This window comes from Neoarius graeffei, chromosome 5 (genome assembly GCF_027579695.1).
Source record: "Neoarius graeffei isolate fNeoGra1 chromosome 5, fNeoGra1.pri, whole genome shotgun sequence".
NCBI classification, from domain to species: domain Eukaryota; kingdom Metazoa; phylum Chordata; class Actinopteri; order Siluriformes; family Ariidae; genus Neoarius; species Neoarius graeffei.
This window is the reverse complement of record NC_083573.1, coordinates 55,715,266-55,731,901: the sequence shown is the minus strand read 5'-3', so window position 1 is coordinate 55,731,901 and position 16,636 is coordinate 55,715,266. Positions and strand designations below refer to the sequence as shown.

The 16,636-nt window shown below is 41.7% G+C and overlaps 1 protein-coding gene across 3 annotated transcripts in view; it reads right to left on the bottom strand.

Annotated features, from left to right (window-relative positions):
- The window catches only part of ncalda (neurocalcin delta a), a 112,275-nt gene that overhangs the window by 33,285 nt on the left and 62,354 nt on the right, over window positions 1–16,636 (bottom strand). The window contains exon 1 of one of the 3 annotated variants that reach the window (XM_060922102.1): window positions 14,516–14,672. The exons of the other annotated variants lie outside the window; for them this stretch is intronic. The gene's annotated coding sequence lies outside the window, so the exon portion shown is untranslated. Of the gene's footprint in view, window positions 1–14,515; window positions 14,673–16,636 lie in introns of those variants that run through there. 3 annotated transcript variants of the gene reach the window in all.

Sequence of the window (16,636 nt, the reverse complement as noted above, 5' to 3'; positions counted from 1 at the left end):
ATACAGACATGGGGAGAACATACAAACTCCACACAGAAAGGCTCCCGTTGGCCACTGGGCTCGAACCCAGAACCTTCTTGCTGTGAGGCAACAGTGCTAACCACTACACCACCATGCGATTAAAAAAGTAAGTGTTAAAGGAGAACTGAAGTCATTTTTAAACTTGCTTTATTTCTTAACGTGTTATTCGATTACATTTTCAGTTTTAGTAACCTTATATCATGACTTGTATTGGCAACTAATTGCAATTAAATATTATCAGCCTATTCGGTTTTCAGCCATGTTGAATTTAGTTCATTTGGTCCACGGCAGGCGTCACTTATCCGTGCGATCTTCATGAGACTTGTGTGAGACTTCGAAACGTTTAGTGTCAGCGCCACCATTTTGAAAACTGTTTTCCAAACGAAATATTGCACAAAAACGAGTTTAAATGACGATTACTGCCTACTTTTTTCAAACTTTCCTGATTGCTATCAAAACAAACAAAACTTCCAGCTTGATTACATCTGCATTCGAAAGAGGGCGCAAGCATCTGACAACGTTGGCAGATGTTGGTCACTTTGATTTCCGCTGTATGTTTTACTTCCGTCCTACGATGTCTCGCACAGGCCTCGACGAATCTCGTTTACGGCCATTGCTTTGGCATATGGACTGATGTCTTACATAGCATACTTCAAAACACTCATAACTTGCTATAGCAGTGACAAAATAGCTATCAAAAAATGCATTCCTATATTTAATAGGATGAGATAAATAGAATTTTGATGATAAAAAAAAATTGCCTTCAGTTCTCCTTTAATTGTAACTGGAATACGAATATGCATGGGAATGTGGTAAATACTGAGGGAGGACAGGGTACAGGGCATCATCCTTATCCTTCTCTTTCACCTAATCCCATTATGCCCTTACACAGCACAGGTTAGCAACTAACATTTTCCCCCCCAAACACACCAAGCTTGGTCTCGGGCTTCGAGATGGATCATTAGTCAAGTCACAAACAAAGATTTGTTTCATCCATGGCAGACCTTTGTGAAGCAGCAGTTCTAAGTCTCAGCATGGTCTTACTTTGTACAGGAGAATGTAGAGGATTTCTTGGTAATTTTCTAAACTTCATGGCTGATACTGATTAACCGGTGAAGGTATAAAACAGCAGCAGAGAAGTCCGTTATCTCAGGGAAGGACGGCTATTGATGGCCATTTGAATGAAATCTGTAGAGATATGTGAACATGCTATTCATGAAGGCAAATGTTAAGACTTCTGTAACCTCAAAACAAGTTTACTGATAACACCATATTAACTCCATCTTTTCATGAAGACTAAAAGCAGTGTGAATGGACTTCTAGAAAATTACTTTTTTTAAATTTATTTTTAAGAACATTACATTGGGGCGGCACGGTGGTGTAGTGGTTAGCGCTGTCGCCTCACAGGAAGAAGGTCCGGGTTCGAGCCCCGTGGCCGGCGAGGGCCTTTCTGTGTGGAGTTTGCATGTTCTCCTCGTGTCCGCGTGGGTTTCCTCCGGGTGCTCCGGTTTCCCCCACAGTCCAAAGACATGCAGGTTAGGTTAACTGGTGACTCTAAATTGACCGTAGGTGTGAATGTGAGTGTGAATGGTTGTCTGTGTCTATGTCTCAGCCCTGTGATGACCTGGTGACTTGTCCAGGGTGTACCCCGCCTTTCGCCCGTAGTCAGCTGGGATAGGCTCCAGCTTGCCTGCGACCCTGTAGAACAGGATAAAGCGGCTACAGATAATGAGATGAGAACATTACATTGCCCATGACTGCTGTGAAAATGTAAAGTATACGACATTTTTGAGCCCCTGCCAAATAATTACTTCATGTTAGAGGCTCAAAAATGTACCTTATTTCAGAGTGATAACTAGGAAACGTTTGTAGTTTGCACTTGAGAACTATTTTCAATGGCTACCTTTTTTTCAGCAACGTTATAGAAGAGGAGGTACATCTTCAACACCTCACTGGATCAAGCCAAAGCCCCATCATGTTTCAAGACTGCTGCCATCATCCCAGTGCCAAAAAAATCTCATAATCACTCAATGACTACTGGCCTGTTGCACTCACTCCCATTATGATGAAGTGCTTTGAGAGGCTGGTAAAGAAGTACATCACCTCCAAGCTCCCTCCCACATTCAACTCCTTCCAGTTTGCCTACCAGCCAAACCGCTCCACTGAAGATGCCATCTCCTCCGCTCTTCACCTGAGCCTTGCACACCTGGAGGAGAATACCACTCATGTACGGATGCTGTTCCTTGACTTCAGTTCAACGTTCAATACTATCATTCCACAGCATTCTGGTGAACAAACTGGGTCCCCTGGGCTCCAGCACCCCCCTATGCAACTGGCTGCTGGACTTCCTCACTGAAAGACCACAGTCAGTGCGGGTCGGACAGAACACCTCCAGTGTCATCACCCTCAGCACAGGCTCCCCTCAGGGCTGTGTCCTGAGCCCACTGTTGTTCACTCTGATGACACACGACTGTGTCCCCAGGGCTGCCAGCAACCACATTGTGAAGTTTGCGGATGACAATAGTGGTGGGCCTCATCAGGGATGGTAACGACCTGGCCTTTGAGAGGAGGTGGAGCAGTTGGTGGGCTGGTGCAGGGAAAACAACCTGATCCTGAACATGGACAAAACTAAAGCAGCCATTGTTGACTTCAGGAAAAACCAACCCAGCCACGCTCCACTTCTCAACAACACGGCCGTGGAGGTGGTCAATAGCACCAAGTTCCTGGGGGTGCACATCACAGACAACTTCACCTGGTCTGTGAACACCGCGTCACTGGTCAAGAAGGCACAGCAATGTCTGCACTTCCTGCGTAGCATGAGAAGAGCCCACCTGCCCCCGCCCATCCTCACTACATTCTACAGAAGCACCACAGAGAGCGTTCTAACCAGCTGCATCTCTGTGTGGTGTGGAGGCTGCAGTGCCTCTGACTGGAAGAATGTGAGGAGAGTGGTGAGGACAGCAGAGAAAATCATTGGGACTTCTCTTCCCTCCATTCAGGACATTGCACCAAGGCATTGCATGTCCCGAGCCGGAAACATAATCAGTGACCCCTCACACCCTCACTATAGACCGTTCTCCCCTCTGGCCTCTGGAAAGAGGCTCCGCAGCATTAGGTGCAGGACCACCAGGTTCTGTAACAGCTTTTCCCCCCGGGTCACCAGACTCCTGAACTCCAAACCCAAACTCTAAACTTCTATTTATAACTTGAACATTCCAAATTCCACAGGTCACTTTATACTATTAAACTTTATAATATTTCTGCTGCTGCATAATTTAATTTAGTACACTTCATATTTATTTCTGTACTGAGCCAAATTGCAACAAAATTTCGTTTGGTGTACACTTGTTGCAGACTGAATGACAAAGGTTGTCCAAGTCTACAGGTTAGATTTATGTGCGCTCGCACATTTACACAGTTATTCAGAGGAACACGGACAACAAAACCAATCATCTTCTTGGCACACTGCATTATACTAGAGCTCGGAGATATTCTCCCTTTCCAACGTTACAGCATCCTCAGACACCGAGTGGGACCTGACCCAGGGGACAAGCTTGCTGTCCTAACACAGCATTACTTATCCAGCCTTTCAGACCTTCTTTTTCATTTTTATGCCATACACAGCATGCTCTTATAGATGTTATCAATCAATTGCATTTCCACAATTTTTTCCAGACTCAGCAGATTAAGTGTAACCTCCTGAAACCACTGCCACTGATGCAGCGCTCCTTTTTTGGAAACTTTTTCCAGTCACTGCGGGTGAAGGTGCCAGTAAATTTACACTACAGTGCTCTTACGGTCATTGAGTCCATGAGAAGCAAAGTTTTAGGGGGCTGCAATAACAAGTGAGAACTGTCAAAACATTTCTCAGCATAATCACTTAGGCCATTATTAAAAAATGTTCTGTTTCCGGTCCACCGGCCGGGTGAGTGCCGTTTGTGCGGTTGAAATTTTTTTTTTTAATGCCGGTTTTTCGACATTTTTTTCGGGTTCGTAAATCTAAAATCGAACTTGACATTTATGCATTCCCAGGGCTTTCCACTAAGGCTCATACTAGCCAGCCATGACAAATAAGTAGCCGGGGGGAGTAAACACAAAATAAACTCCTGTGCACGCAGTTCCCAGGATTAAATGTATTTTCCACAGACCATTTATTTATTCACTTTACTCAAATACAAAGTAAAATGGCAGTAAATCTTCTTTCTTTTCTTGCGTATTGCATCATGAGGCGTTCCTGGCTTGTAAATCTCTTATTTTCGGTGCATGACACATTCACGCAGCTGAGCATGCTGTGAATTAACAACGACAACGGTCTGCAGTGGGGCTACACAATTACACACTCAGCGAACATTTCTCCATTTGTGTATGAAAATACACTCCAACGACTCAGTTTGGTTTCATTTACAACCAACGGTGTCTTTTGATGCCAGCACGTAATTGAACGAGAGAAGACTGGTTTACCAGAGACAAAATAAGCGTCATCTCTGTTTCTGTCCCCTCCGACGGCCCCGACACACTACTGCCTCCGCCGAGTGCGCGCGCACACCGCATGTCGGGGCCGCGGATGAGTTACTCTCCCTTGATCAACGAAGTCGGCGGGGAATTTGTGGTTATTATCGGTACAAACAGCGCGAATCACAACTTAAATGAGTGCGGTTCAGTTTGACATTATTGTCAGTCCGTTAGATAAACATTTAATTTTATTAAAATCGAAAATTAATATTTAGAGCCTGTGGGCTACAAAAACAATAGTCATTAAAGTAGCCGGCTGGACTTAATTATGTAGTCGGCTGTATGGCCGGCAGCCGGCGCTTGTGGAAAGCCCTGCATTCCGCGCAGAATATAGAATTGAATCAGCTCTGCGCATGCGCTGTGCGGCACAAAAAAACGGCAACCACCATGAAGGAAGGAGATCCGGAGTTTTCAAACATTTGCTGAAGTGTGAAATCGCAAAATGGTATTCTAGCGAACAACAAAATAGTAAAGATTCAGAAAAACAAATCATTCGGTGATCATTTTAATAGTGTAATTTCATCCGAACTAGGCCTAACGCTCGATTTAGAACTACAAAAAGTCCGTGTGTCGGGCATTTTAAGTACCTTTGTAAAAGTTTTGCAAATGTTGCAGTCAGCATTTAAAATGCTAACTTACAGTTTTTGTACAAGTTTCAGTTGATTAAACTGTCATTTTATTAAATGTGTCTGCTTTTGTAATAAAGTACTGAAAGACAAAGCAAACACAGCATTGCGATTTCTTATCCATCCATATATTAAAAAAAAAAAATCCCTCCCTCCCGACTGAAAATTTTTTTGCTCACCCGGTGGATGGGAAACGGATTTTTTTTTTTTAAGGATGGCCCTAATACAAGTTTTTTTTTTCTTAGAAAGCAAAGATCACTGCAAAATAAAGCAAGCACCGAAATATTTAACATGCATAAACGTAGGCACTGAGGTAAACAAAAGACACCTTTTTTCTTTTTTTTTTAAACCCCAAGTGATTTACTGAAAACAGCTATGACAGCTTAAATTAAAAGTCGATTATTTGACCACAGCGTAATGTGTTCATTATTAAATTGCTTGTTCATCTTTACATCTAGTCAGCATCAGTGATTGTGTGACAAGAACCACGTTGGCTTTATAACATGATGCTCAGTGTGTTAGAAATGGCTCTTACCCTTAACTCTTATAGACGGGGATCCTTCAGATGTCTCACAGCGAAGGATGGAGTCTTCAGGGCAGAGCAGGGTTTAGTCTGATTTCTGGGTAAATAATTCGCAAGTCTAGACAGCAGCCTCCGAGTGGATGAAACAGATCAACTGGTGGAAGACGATAATGCCAGGACCAGTAGTTCTTATCCTTCACATCTATAGTACAGCCTACAAGATTTTATTTCCTTACTATGCATTCAGTTTGCTAAAAAGTAAGCAAGCAGACAGCTCAATATTTTATATTAGAGCTGATTTTTAGAATAATATTGATATTTCAGTACTGATGTGGCCATCTCTAATGGGATATACAGTACCAGTCAAAAGTCTGGACACACCTTATTCAATGGTTTTTCTTTATTTCTATTAACTGAAAAAGACATTTCATGTCTTAAAAGTAATGATGGACCATCGTTTCTCTTTACTTAGTTGAGCAGTTCTTCGTGACTACCTCATGAAGCTGGTTAAGATAATCAAATAGTGTGCAAAGAGTCATCAAGGTAAACAGTGGCTACTTTGAAGAATCTAAAATATAAAACACCTTGGGGTTTTCTTTTCTGTTTACCACATAATTCCATACATGGTTCATATATGTTATTTCATAGTTCTGATGTCTTCAGTATCGTTCTACAATGTAGAAAATAGTCAAAAATACATCTTGCCTGAAAATTAGACATGCAATTTTGCATTATTGTATTTTTGCTGTTCACAGAAAATCATTGTATCCATATTTGCACAAGATGTTAGCTAGTAATATCATCAATGCCTGACATTATGAACCATCATAACTAGACATGTAATGATATTTTGTGCAGTGATGAACCGTGATACAAATTTATGATGATTTGAATTGATGAAATAAAAAATGAATCGTGATTATCATCAGGCTGCATAATCTATTAGGTCTTCTTAGCTACAGTGGTGCTTGAAAGTTTGTGAACCCTTTAGAATTTTCTAGATTTCTGCATAAATATGACCTAAAACGTCATCAGATTTTCACACAAGTCCTAAAAATAAAGAGAACCCAGTTAAACAAATGAGACAAAAATATTATACTTGGTCATTTATTTATTGAGGAAAATGATCCAATATTACATCTCTGTGAGTGGCAAAAGTATGTGAACCTTTGCTTTCAGTATCTGGTGTGACCCCCTTGTGCAGCAATAACTGCAACTAAACATTTCCGGTAACTGTTGATCAGTCCTGCACACCGGCTTGGAGGAATTTTAGCCCATTCCTCCGTACAGAACAGCTTCAACTCTGGGATGTTGGTGGGTTTCCTCACATGAACTGCTCACTTCAGGTCCTTCCACAACATTTCGATTGGATTAAGGTCAGGACTTTGACTTGGCCATTCCAAAACATTAGCTTTATTCTTCTTTAACCATTCTTTGGTAGAACGACTTGTGTGCTTAGGGTCGTTGTCTTGCTGCATGACCCACCTTCTCTTGAGATTCAGTTCATGGACAGATGTCCTGACATTTTCCTTTAGAATTTGCTGGTATAATTCAGAATTCATTGTTCCATCAATGATGGTAAGCCGTCCTGGCCCAGATGCAGCAAAACAGGCCCAAACCATGATACTACCACCACCATGTTTCACAGATGGGATAAGGTTCTTATGCTAGAATGCAGTGTTTTCCTTTCTCCAAACATAACGCTTCTCATTTAAACCAAAAAGTTCTCTTTTGGTCTCATCCGTCCACAAAACATCTTTCCAATAGCCTTCTGGCTTGTCTATGTGATCTTTAGCAAACTGCAGACAAGCAGCAATGTTCTTTTTGGAGAGCAGTGGCTTTCTCCTTGCAACCCTGCCATGCACACCATTGTTGTTCAGTGTTCTCCTGACAGTGGACTCATGAACATTAACATTAGCCAATGTGAGAGAGGCCTTCAGTTGCTTAGAAGTTACCCTGGGGTCCTTTGTGACCTCGCCGACTATTACACGCCTTGCTCTTGGAGTGATCTTTGTTGGTCGACCACTCCTGGGGAAGGTAACAATGGTCTTGAATTTCCTCCATTTGTACACAATCTGTCTGACTGTGGATTGGTGGAGTCCAAACTCTTTAGAGATGGTTTTGTAACCTTTTCCAGCCTGATGAGCATCAACAATGCTTTTTCTGAGGTCCTCAGAAATCTCCTTTGTTTGTGCCATGATACACTTCCACAAACATGTGTTGTGAAGATCAGACTTTGATAGATCCATGTTCTTTAAATAAAACAGGGTGCCCACTCACACCTGATTGTCGTCCCATTGATTTAAAACACCTGACTCTAATTTCACCATCATATTAACTGCTAATCCTAGAGGTTCACATACTTTTGCCACTCACAGATATGTAATATTGGATCATTTTCCTCAATATGGGTTCTCTTTATCTACTTTTAGGACTTGTGTGAAAATCTGATGTTTAAGTCATATTTATGCAGAAATATGGAAAATTCTAAAGGGTTCACAAACTTTCAAGCACCACTGTATAACTGCATTGTCTAGACAGCAGAGGGCGCAATAATCTACAATAGTGGGAATGCATGTGACTTCACCCCAGAAGGAAGTAACACAGCTCCAATACCATGAAAACACACACACACCCCTAAAATACAACAGAGCTGTTCTGAGACTGATTGTACAAATGGATTTAACAGGAAATCAGAGCTCTCTTTACAGACTGCTGAAGGCTCAAGAAAAGAGGTTACAAGTGCTCAAACATTTAAGAAAAGGCCCATTATTTATTAACTTTTCATTATTATTAAAAGGAATTTTTAGTTAATCCATTCATTTTGGCACATCACTACGGCGACATGGCCGCTCTGATGGCTTCAGCCATCAAAGTCTCCATGGAACATTACAGTAGTGGTTTCCCATTGCCTTCTACTGGAGTATTATAGAGGTTTTCTCCTCTCATTCACTCTCTCACTCACACACCTATGCACAATTTAGAGCAGCCAGTTAACCTAACCTGCATGTCTTTGGACTGTGGGGGAAACCGGAGCACCCGGAGGAAACCCACGCGGACACGGGGAGAACATGCAAACTCCACACAGAAAGGCCCCCGTCAGCCACTGGGTTCGAACCCAGAACCTTCTTGCTGTGAGGAGACAGTGCTAATCACTACACCACCGTGCCGCCACTTTTAGCTAATAGGCCATTATATTTTACTCCAACAACCTTTAGAATAGAATGCCTTTATTGTCACTATACCCATGTACAAGGAGATTAAAAGCAACTCCAATAACAGTGCAAAACAGCGTGTAGAGAAAAAAAAAAAAAGGTGAGGGTGTAAGGGGGGGTGAGGTGCACAGTCCTGAGGCGTACATGTTGTGATTCACATTGAGGTATTGCACATTATAAAGTATTGCACAGAGAAAGTCATATTATAAAGTATTGCACATTATAAATTATTGCACAAAGAGAGTCACATTATAAAATAAAGTATTGCACAGGGGGGTTAGACTATAAAGTCAGAGCATATTCGAGTTCAGGGTGGTTATGGCTTTTGGAAAGAAGCTGTTTTTGAATCTATTTGTTTTTGTCCTGATGCACCTGTAGCACCTCCCTGAGGGCAACAAGTCAAACAGATCAAAGCCAGGGTGGGAGCTGTCCTTGATAATGTTCTTAGCTCTGCTAAGGCAGCGGGAGGTGTAAATGTCCATCAGGGAGGGGAGAGGGCAGCCAATGATGATCTGTGCTGCCTTTACTACTCTCTGGAGCCTCTCCCTGTCTGCAGCAGTGCAGCTGCCGTACCATACTGCGATACAGTACGTCAGCAGGCTCTCGATGGATGAGCGGTAGAAGGTCAGCAGCAGGTCTATTCTATTCTTTACAAATGTGGGCAAATATTGTTGATTCAGAAAATTAAACAAAGGGGTTTTTCTATTTAACAAAAGGAATTTAAATTGATGAATAGGAAAATGTATTTTTTGGTAATAAAGAGATCAAAAATTTCATGGAAAAATCGAATTGTGACCCAAATATCATGAATCGAATCATGACTTGGACTTGTGTTTCTATGTGGTTGTCCACACTAGTCCCAGGCATTTATTGATCCTTACGACAATGGAATTGTTCATGGATAATGAAGCCTGATGATATTAGCGGCGTGTATAAATGAATAATCAACCCTTGTTTTTAAACATAAACATGATGAAACAAGGAAAGAAAGAAAAAAATTTTATATATATATATATATATATATATATATATATATATATATATATATATATATATATTTATATATTTTTTTTTTAATTGACTTTTATCTTTCGGTTGTCTTAAAAAAAAAAAAAAAAAAAAAGTGTGTAGGAGGGTCCCAACCAATCTGCAGCTCATCAAGTATTTCAGGGACTTCTCATTAATGGCGGCTGAGCAGTGAGGAGTGCTGGACTTCTCTGCTAGAGGAACACTTTATAAAACGTTCCTTACATGGACACCTGAAACCACAGACCATCATCAGCACACTGGCAAGTGGTGGTGGGGGGGACAAAAAGAAATGTGGAGGCCATAACAGCTGCCAAATTCATTGAAAAAAAGAGACAGAAAATACATACAACGAGCTTTACTCTTCCACACACACTTTCACCCTGTACCGCTAAATAATTACAAAAGACTAGCAGCTGTGTCCGGCTTACTGGGTGACGATGGATATTCTGACACACCGTCCTATAGTTGAGGAGAACTAGTGAACAAAACTAGCCTTTTGAACACTTCTCATCTCACACTGGTCCTTAATTCAAAAGTCCGAGATCGGGAGGTGTTACTCGACACTGGAGGTCCCACATGCTTTCAAATGTCTATTCATAATGCTTTCACAGTTAGTTATTTTAGGTAAAAGGCTTACATTTCACTAATCTGGATTCCAAGGAAGTACAAAATCCTATTTTTCCGTTAGCATGTTCATGCACACAAGTGTCAGAATTAATAAAACAAGCTGAACACGTTTCTCAGCCAGTTTCACACTGTTGGCAAACTCCACAACATATTCTGGCAGTCATAATGAAGCAAGACGCATTTTCTCAAAACCAAGCTCGGAACGAGATGAGCCTCAGTGACCTCTGACCTTCTCCAAGAGGGCTATTGTGAATGATACAATGGGGGACGCCCACACAGCTGTCCCTGACAGCCCCATGTCCATTCAGCACTGCCTCACAGATGTTCCAGTTGCCTTCTTTGGCACAGGGTTTACGAGGACCTGGATGACTGAGAACCTTTATGGACATCCTTCACGGATCCACAAACAAGTCTAGTGCAAATGGTTTGGACATCTGAGAAATGATAAAAGCCTATTCTGTTTGGGATTCAGAAACTTGTAGGTATTCAGCAAAATTTCCGTAAAAAGAAACAGCCACACACAGGCTTTGACCACATGTACACTGAACGTTATCATGCTGAGCCTCAGATCACAAATTATCTGACTGAACATCTGATGGCCCAACATTTCTCTACCTTCTTATTTAAACTATGAACTTGAGCTTGTTTCTCCTTCTTGCGCCAGCTCTGTAATACCCGCACTGCAAGTTACAGCACAGAGCCAACAAACATGTATTAACATCACACGTTCACTTTACTTACAAGCTGCTTCTCTCTGCCACAAGACGGACTGTGATGTGCAACAGTTGACAGAATGGAGTTCTTAGTGAAGAGTAATGACCGTATTTATTCAGTCAATTACACCAAGATGGAAGAGAAGAAAGACCATCTAAAAAGCTGTGCAAATCTACAGAGAAATCGATGCCTCTGTCTGAGTATCAATCCTGGGATTACGGTCTGCAGAGTGGATGCTCGCCATGGCTGCCTCCTGAGCCAGGTCATAAACGGCTTCATTTATTATATAAACCAAGTTTCAACTTTAAAGGGCTCATAAAAGGTAGAACCTTCGGCTGGCACCTGACCACTTCTTCAAACACTAAATATAACCATTATGACACGATATCACATCCGTGTGTCTTTGTCGAAGGCAGTCATTCATAATCTTTGAAAATTCCAAGTTATGTTATATTAGGAACCCTCTCAATGCATGCAATTTTGTATGCTCTTCGCTTAGTCTGCACTGAGTGCACTGTACACACTCATATCATGCAGGACGTAGAAGCACAAAGTGGGAGGTATAAATATTTGAACTGAATTCACACACTACCTCGGAATGAACAAGGCAGAACCCTTACTAACTAACTATTGTGCTCTGGTGGGCGTACAATCTTTTTTTTTTTTTTCCCCAAAATTTGAAGGGGACCATTACTTTTATTTGAATCATTCTACATATGAGCACTGACACCCAAATGTGAGTGCGCACATAATCTTTAGCCCCTTTAGGGTGGCACGGTGGTGCAAGTGGTTAGCACAGTGGAGGCACGGTGGTGTAGTGGTTAGCACTGTCGCCTCATAGCAAGAATGTCCTGGGTTCGAGCCCAGCAGCCGGCAGGGGCCTTTCTGTGTGGAGTTTGCATGTTCTTGCTGTGTCTGCGTGGGTTTCCTCTGCGGGCTCCGGTTTCCCCCACAGTCCAAAGACAGGCGGTTAGGTTAATATGGGACGGCCTTGGGCTGAGGTGGCCTTGAGCGAGGCACCGAACTCCCAACTGCTCCCCTGGTGCTGTTAGCATGGCTGCCCACTGCTCTGGGTATGTGTGTGCGCTCACTGTTCACGTGTTTGTGTGTTCAGATGGGTTAAATGCAAGAGAGGAATTTCACAAGTGTGTGATGAATAAAGTTGTGCTTTCTTTCTCTTTCACACAGCCTGTTCAAGGCGGAAATCTTACGCCTTTATTCCACCTTGCGTTATGTATAACGAGTGCTCGGAGAGTACAATATATTGCAAACGAAATTGCAATATGCATATTACTGTCCTACAACAATGCCTTTTGCCAAGTTTCGTGAAATTCCTAAAAAAATCGTGAGAGGAGTTGATTTCACAAAGCGAGTATCCTTCCCGGGACGGACGGATGGACTTCGCCATGACATAATCCCCCTTCGAGCCTTTCGGCCAGCGGGGGATAAAAAGTCTGAATGTGGAACAGGGGGTCTGTGGTGTTCAGGCTTTAAGCCAGAACGGTTGGTAACATCAGCGCTGGAATTGAGGACTGCGTAAAAGGGACAGGCGGCACGGCAGGACAGGGGTGTGGCGTTTTCGACATTGACTTTTCTTTCTGAGACCAGCGCAAATTCAAATGTCTCCATCTACACCGTCTAAAGTCCATGTGCCTTTTTGCCTTAAATTGCTTCCCACTTCACTTTCTCCTCAACATAGTCCTGAGCCACAAACACGTTGCTTGTATGAGTGTCTCCACGCCTCTTTTTTTCCTTCCGTTTCACTGTGATTTCTCTCTCTCTCTCCTTTCACAAGCATGGTATTCTGTGACAAACTTTTTTTTTGACACATTAATACCTTACCCTAGACACAGGAGCTTTGTTGCGACACATCACGCCTCTGGTTGTGGTTCACAATGTTATATATATACACATAAAACACAGCTTCATAACAGTTTTATTGGGTTCAGTGTAAATTACTAAAGCCAGAATATTCAGGTGCTTTTTTTTTATGCCATTATGGAATATCTGGGTAAAAAGGGCTTGTAATAACAGACCAGGCTGATAACACACAACAGCAGTGGTTGCTGTGAGCCTAATCTCCTCCCACATGTGTGGGCTGTGTTGATGTAGCTGCCAGCACTGTATCTTATCCTCATTTCCAACAAGCTTCCAATACATGTGCGTGTGTGCGCCTGTCAGCAGGCCTTCAGAAAGAAAGAAAAAAAAAAAGTGTGTGAGAGGATGAACACCAGTTATATCAGAGAGACTTTCTTATTTCCATCACTGATTTGCTCCACAGAACCATCTGAAGACACACGATCAGAGCATAATGCTTTTACGATATGATTTCATAAGCTATTGAGTAATATAGTCTGTGCCTTGGGAGACTGGAAAACAGAACCACACAGAAAAATGGCTGAAATTTTTAATATATACTTATTACACACACACACACACACACACACACACACACACACACACACACACACACACACACACACACACACACACGGAGCTGCCCTGGCAATCAGAAGCGGTGCAGCTGCTCTGATAAATGCTGAGGACCCGCACATAAAACACTGCTTAAGCAGATGAGGAGTGGGAGAGTTGAAAGCGGTTAGGGAGTAGGAAAGGAAATATTGAGGAAATTGGAAGTGATAAGGGAAATGAAATGAGCTGTAATACTTCAGAGATTACAGCTTCATTTTCTCCCCATGTCTCACTCTTCCTCCCCCTTTTTCATGATTTACATTCTTCAGATGATTCCTGATTCTTTAATGTGACATGAGCATTAAAAAATATATATATCAAAAATAATCCCATAATCCATGTAACCACAAGCATAACCGATCCCTCAGTCTTTTTTTTTTTTAATATAAATACCCCTCCTTCCTTCTCCCCCACACTCAAGTTCCCCCAAATCTCAGCATCAACATAAACATGAATACCAGGTCAGGCCTCTTGGGAATATACTGACCTCATATCCGGAAGGGAGGGAGGGAGAGATGCACAGAGCAAGAAATAAAAAAACCCGCAGGGGGCTGAGTATGTGAAAGAATGAGAGCAGAAGAAGAGAAAATAAGAAGGAAATGGAATAAAATGTCACTGGTGATCAGGGGGAAAAACAACTTGCGTGTGACTGAAAGATACAGAAAGACAGAAAGCATTAATCCATTTTTTTTTCCTGCCATCAAGACTTCTAAAACATGAAAAAAGAAAAAGAACTGCTCGGGCAATACTTGAATATTAGTGCAGAAGAGACATACCTCTTCTTTTTAGTCAAAACAAGTCCTTAGAAGTCCATAGCCTTGTAGTAACAAATGCAGACAGCAACAGGCAGCTTTACAACCGCAGCAAGACTGAGGAGGCAGCGAGGAGTTCAGAGATCAGCCTCGTCAAACTCAACAACTCCAAGACTCGTCCAAGCTGCAAGTAGCCGAATGAAAAAAAAAAAAAAAAAAAGGCAACCTCGGACAGAGTTCCTCCCCCATGTGACGCAAACTCCAGTCACATGGTCTCATCAAAAGCAGAAGTGAGCCTTCGTTGCCCTGGCAACAGAGACATGGCTATGCAGTGATTTCAATAGGTCAATCTCCTTCAGAGACTATGAAAAAAAGATGTACATAGAGAGAGAGATGGTTTCTTCACAAACTGTCTCACTGGCCAACCGCACATTCAATAATTCCAGTTGTGAGAAAAGGTTTGCAAACCATTCTCGTCCATTCCTCCAGACAAAAAGTCTGGTACGTTTTTGGCAAAACTTTGCTTCAACGGTCCGTTGTAAAATCACTCCACAGCCTTTCAAGGCCAAAATTTATTTTGTTGCAGCTAGCGGCCCCTCGAAAGAGGCCCTCAACAGGTTCACACTTCTACTTCCCCCACTTTTATTGCTTTTCACATTAGTTATTAAACTCGAGGTAAATTTGAATCGACAGTGACTAGACACACAGACTTTCAAAAAGAGCAAGAAGGGTACATTTTTCTTTTGTCCTCCAGCCTCTCCCCCACATCTGCTACCTCCTGCACCAACACAAGACACAGCTAATCGACGTGGTGCTATCACAACAGAAAAAGCTACAGTTCACTCTAAATTAATGGTAATTACAGGGACCTGTAAGGTCAGCGCTTATTCATGGTCAGTAGAATCCAGCTAGCTAACCTGCTTGCCGATGTTACTGATAAGTAAACATTTCTATTTGTTTTAAAACTTGATCACCACCATTTCTGATGCTTCAAATTCAAACTAGACTGTCATGGTATTTGTCTAGCGCTCTGAATGTCCCGCGTTCCACACAGCCGAGTTAATCATTCATCTTTTTATTAAATTGTGTCCAAGTCAATAAAACAAGGACATACATCTGCAAACTGTGTCACCTTTATCCAAGTCGTGACACAACACTACACTAACGTCGTTCATCATATGGAAGTAAACAAAGGAATATTCATTTTCTATAATCATTTTATCAATACTACTAAATTATCCATTGCTTTGGCATAATAAAGTTGGATAATCTTTTTATATCTTTCTTGTATTCTCCTCCCTATGGCGTAATTGGAAATTAAAAATTTTTTCAACTGACTTGCACCAAGGATCATATCAACAGTGATGGGTAAAACAAGCTCCTCTGTAACTTTGTGGTCTTCTAGCATTTTGAAATGTGATGAGCGAGTTTATATGATGCACAAAGTGCTTACTCCTGAACAATACATGTTTTTGATGCATGTCTAGATCCTGTTGCTTTCTTTTGAAAGAGAGTCAACAGGCTGGTCTTTATGGCTTGAATGTTTTGTCTTTAAATAATTGTATGGGTTTCCTGCTTTCCGCAGCCTAGAACTCATTTCACATTGTGGTCTGTACAAACCATGCTCGTCATATTTTCGTTTACCTTGAATAGTTTGTTTTCATCCTTTTACAGGAAGCGAGAATTCACTCCATTCATTGACAGCTAGCACCAAATGTTTACCAGATGAATTAGCACTAAAATTGATAATTTCATTGGACACGGACGACATGACCAAATTTTTCACTGGCTACAGGGAGCAGTCCTTTTATTCATCACCACCACCATTATGCTTTTTTTTTTTAAACAATCCTAACTTTAATAACTAATGTGCATATTCCATTTACTGTATATATGCTCACATGTGCACAAAAATAAAAATTGCTTTGTCATTTTTCAACAGTTCTCAGTTTTATGATTAATTTGCATTTAACAACTTTCTTTTCCCTTTCCAGCAGTTCAAGACTCAAATCATAAAAGGCCCATGACCCGTCGGTTGAGAAACATTACTCTAACACATGCTGTGGTTTAAAACAGAAGTGGCTGCTATACACAAAGAATAACCTCCTGAGCTGATGTTCATGCACACTGCAGATAGTGAGAGCC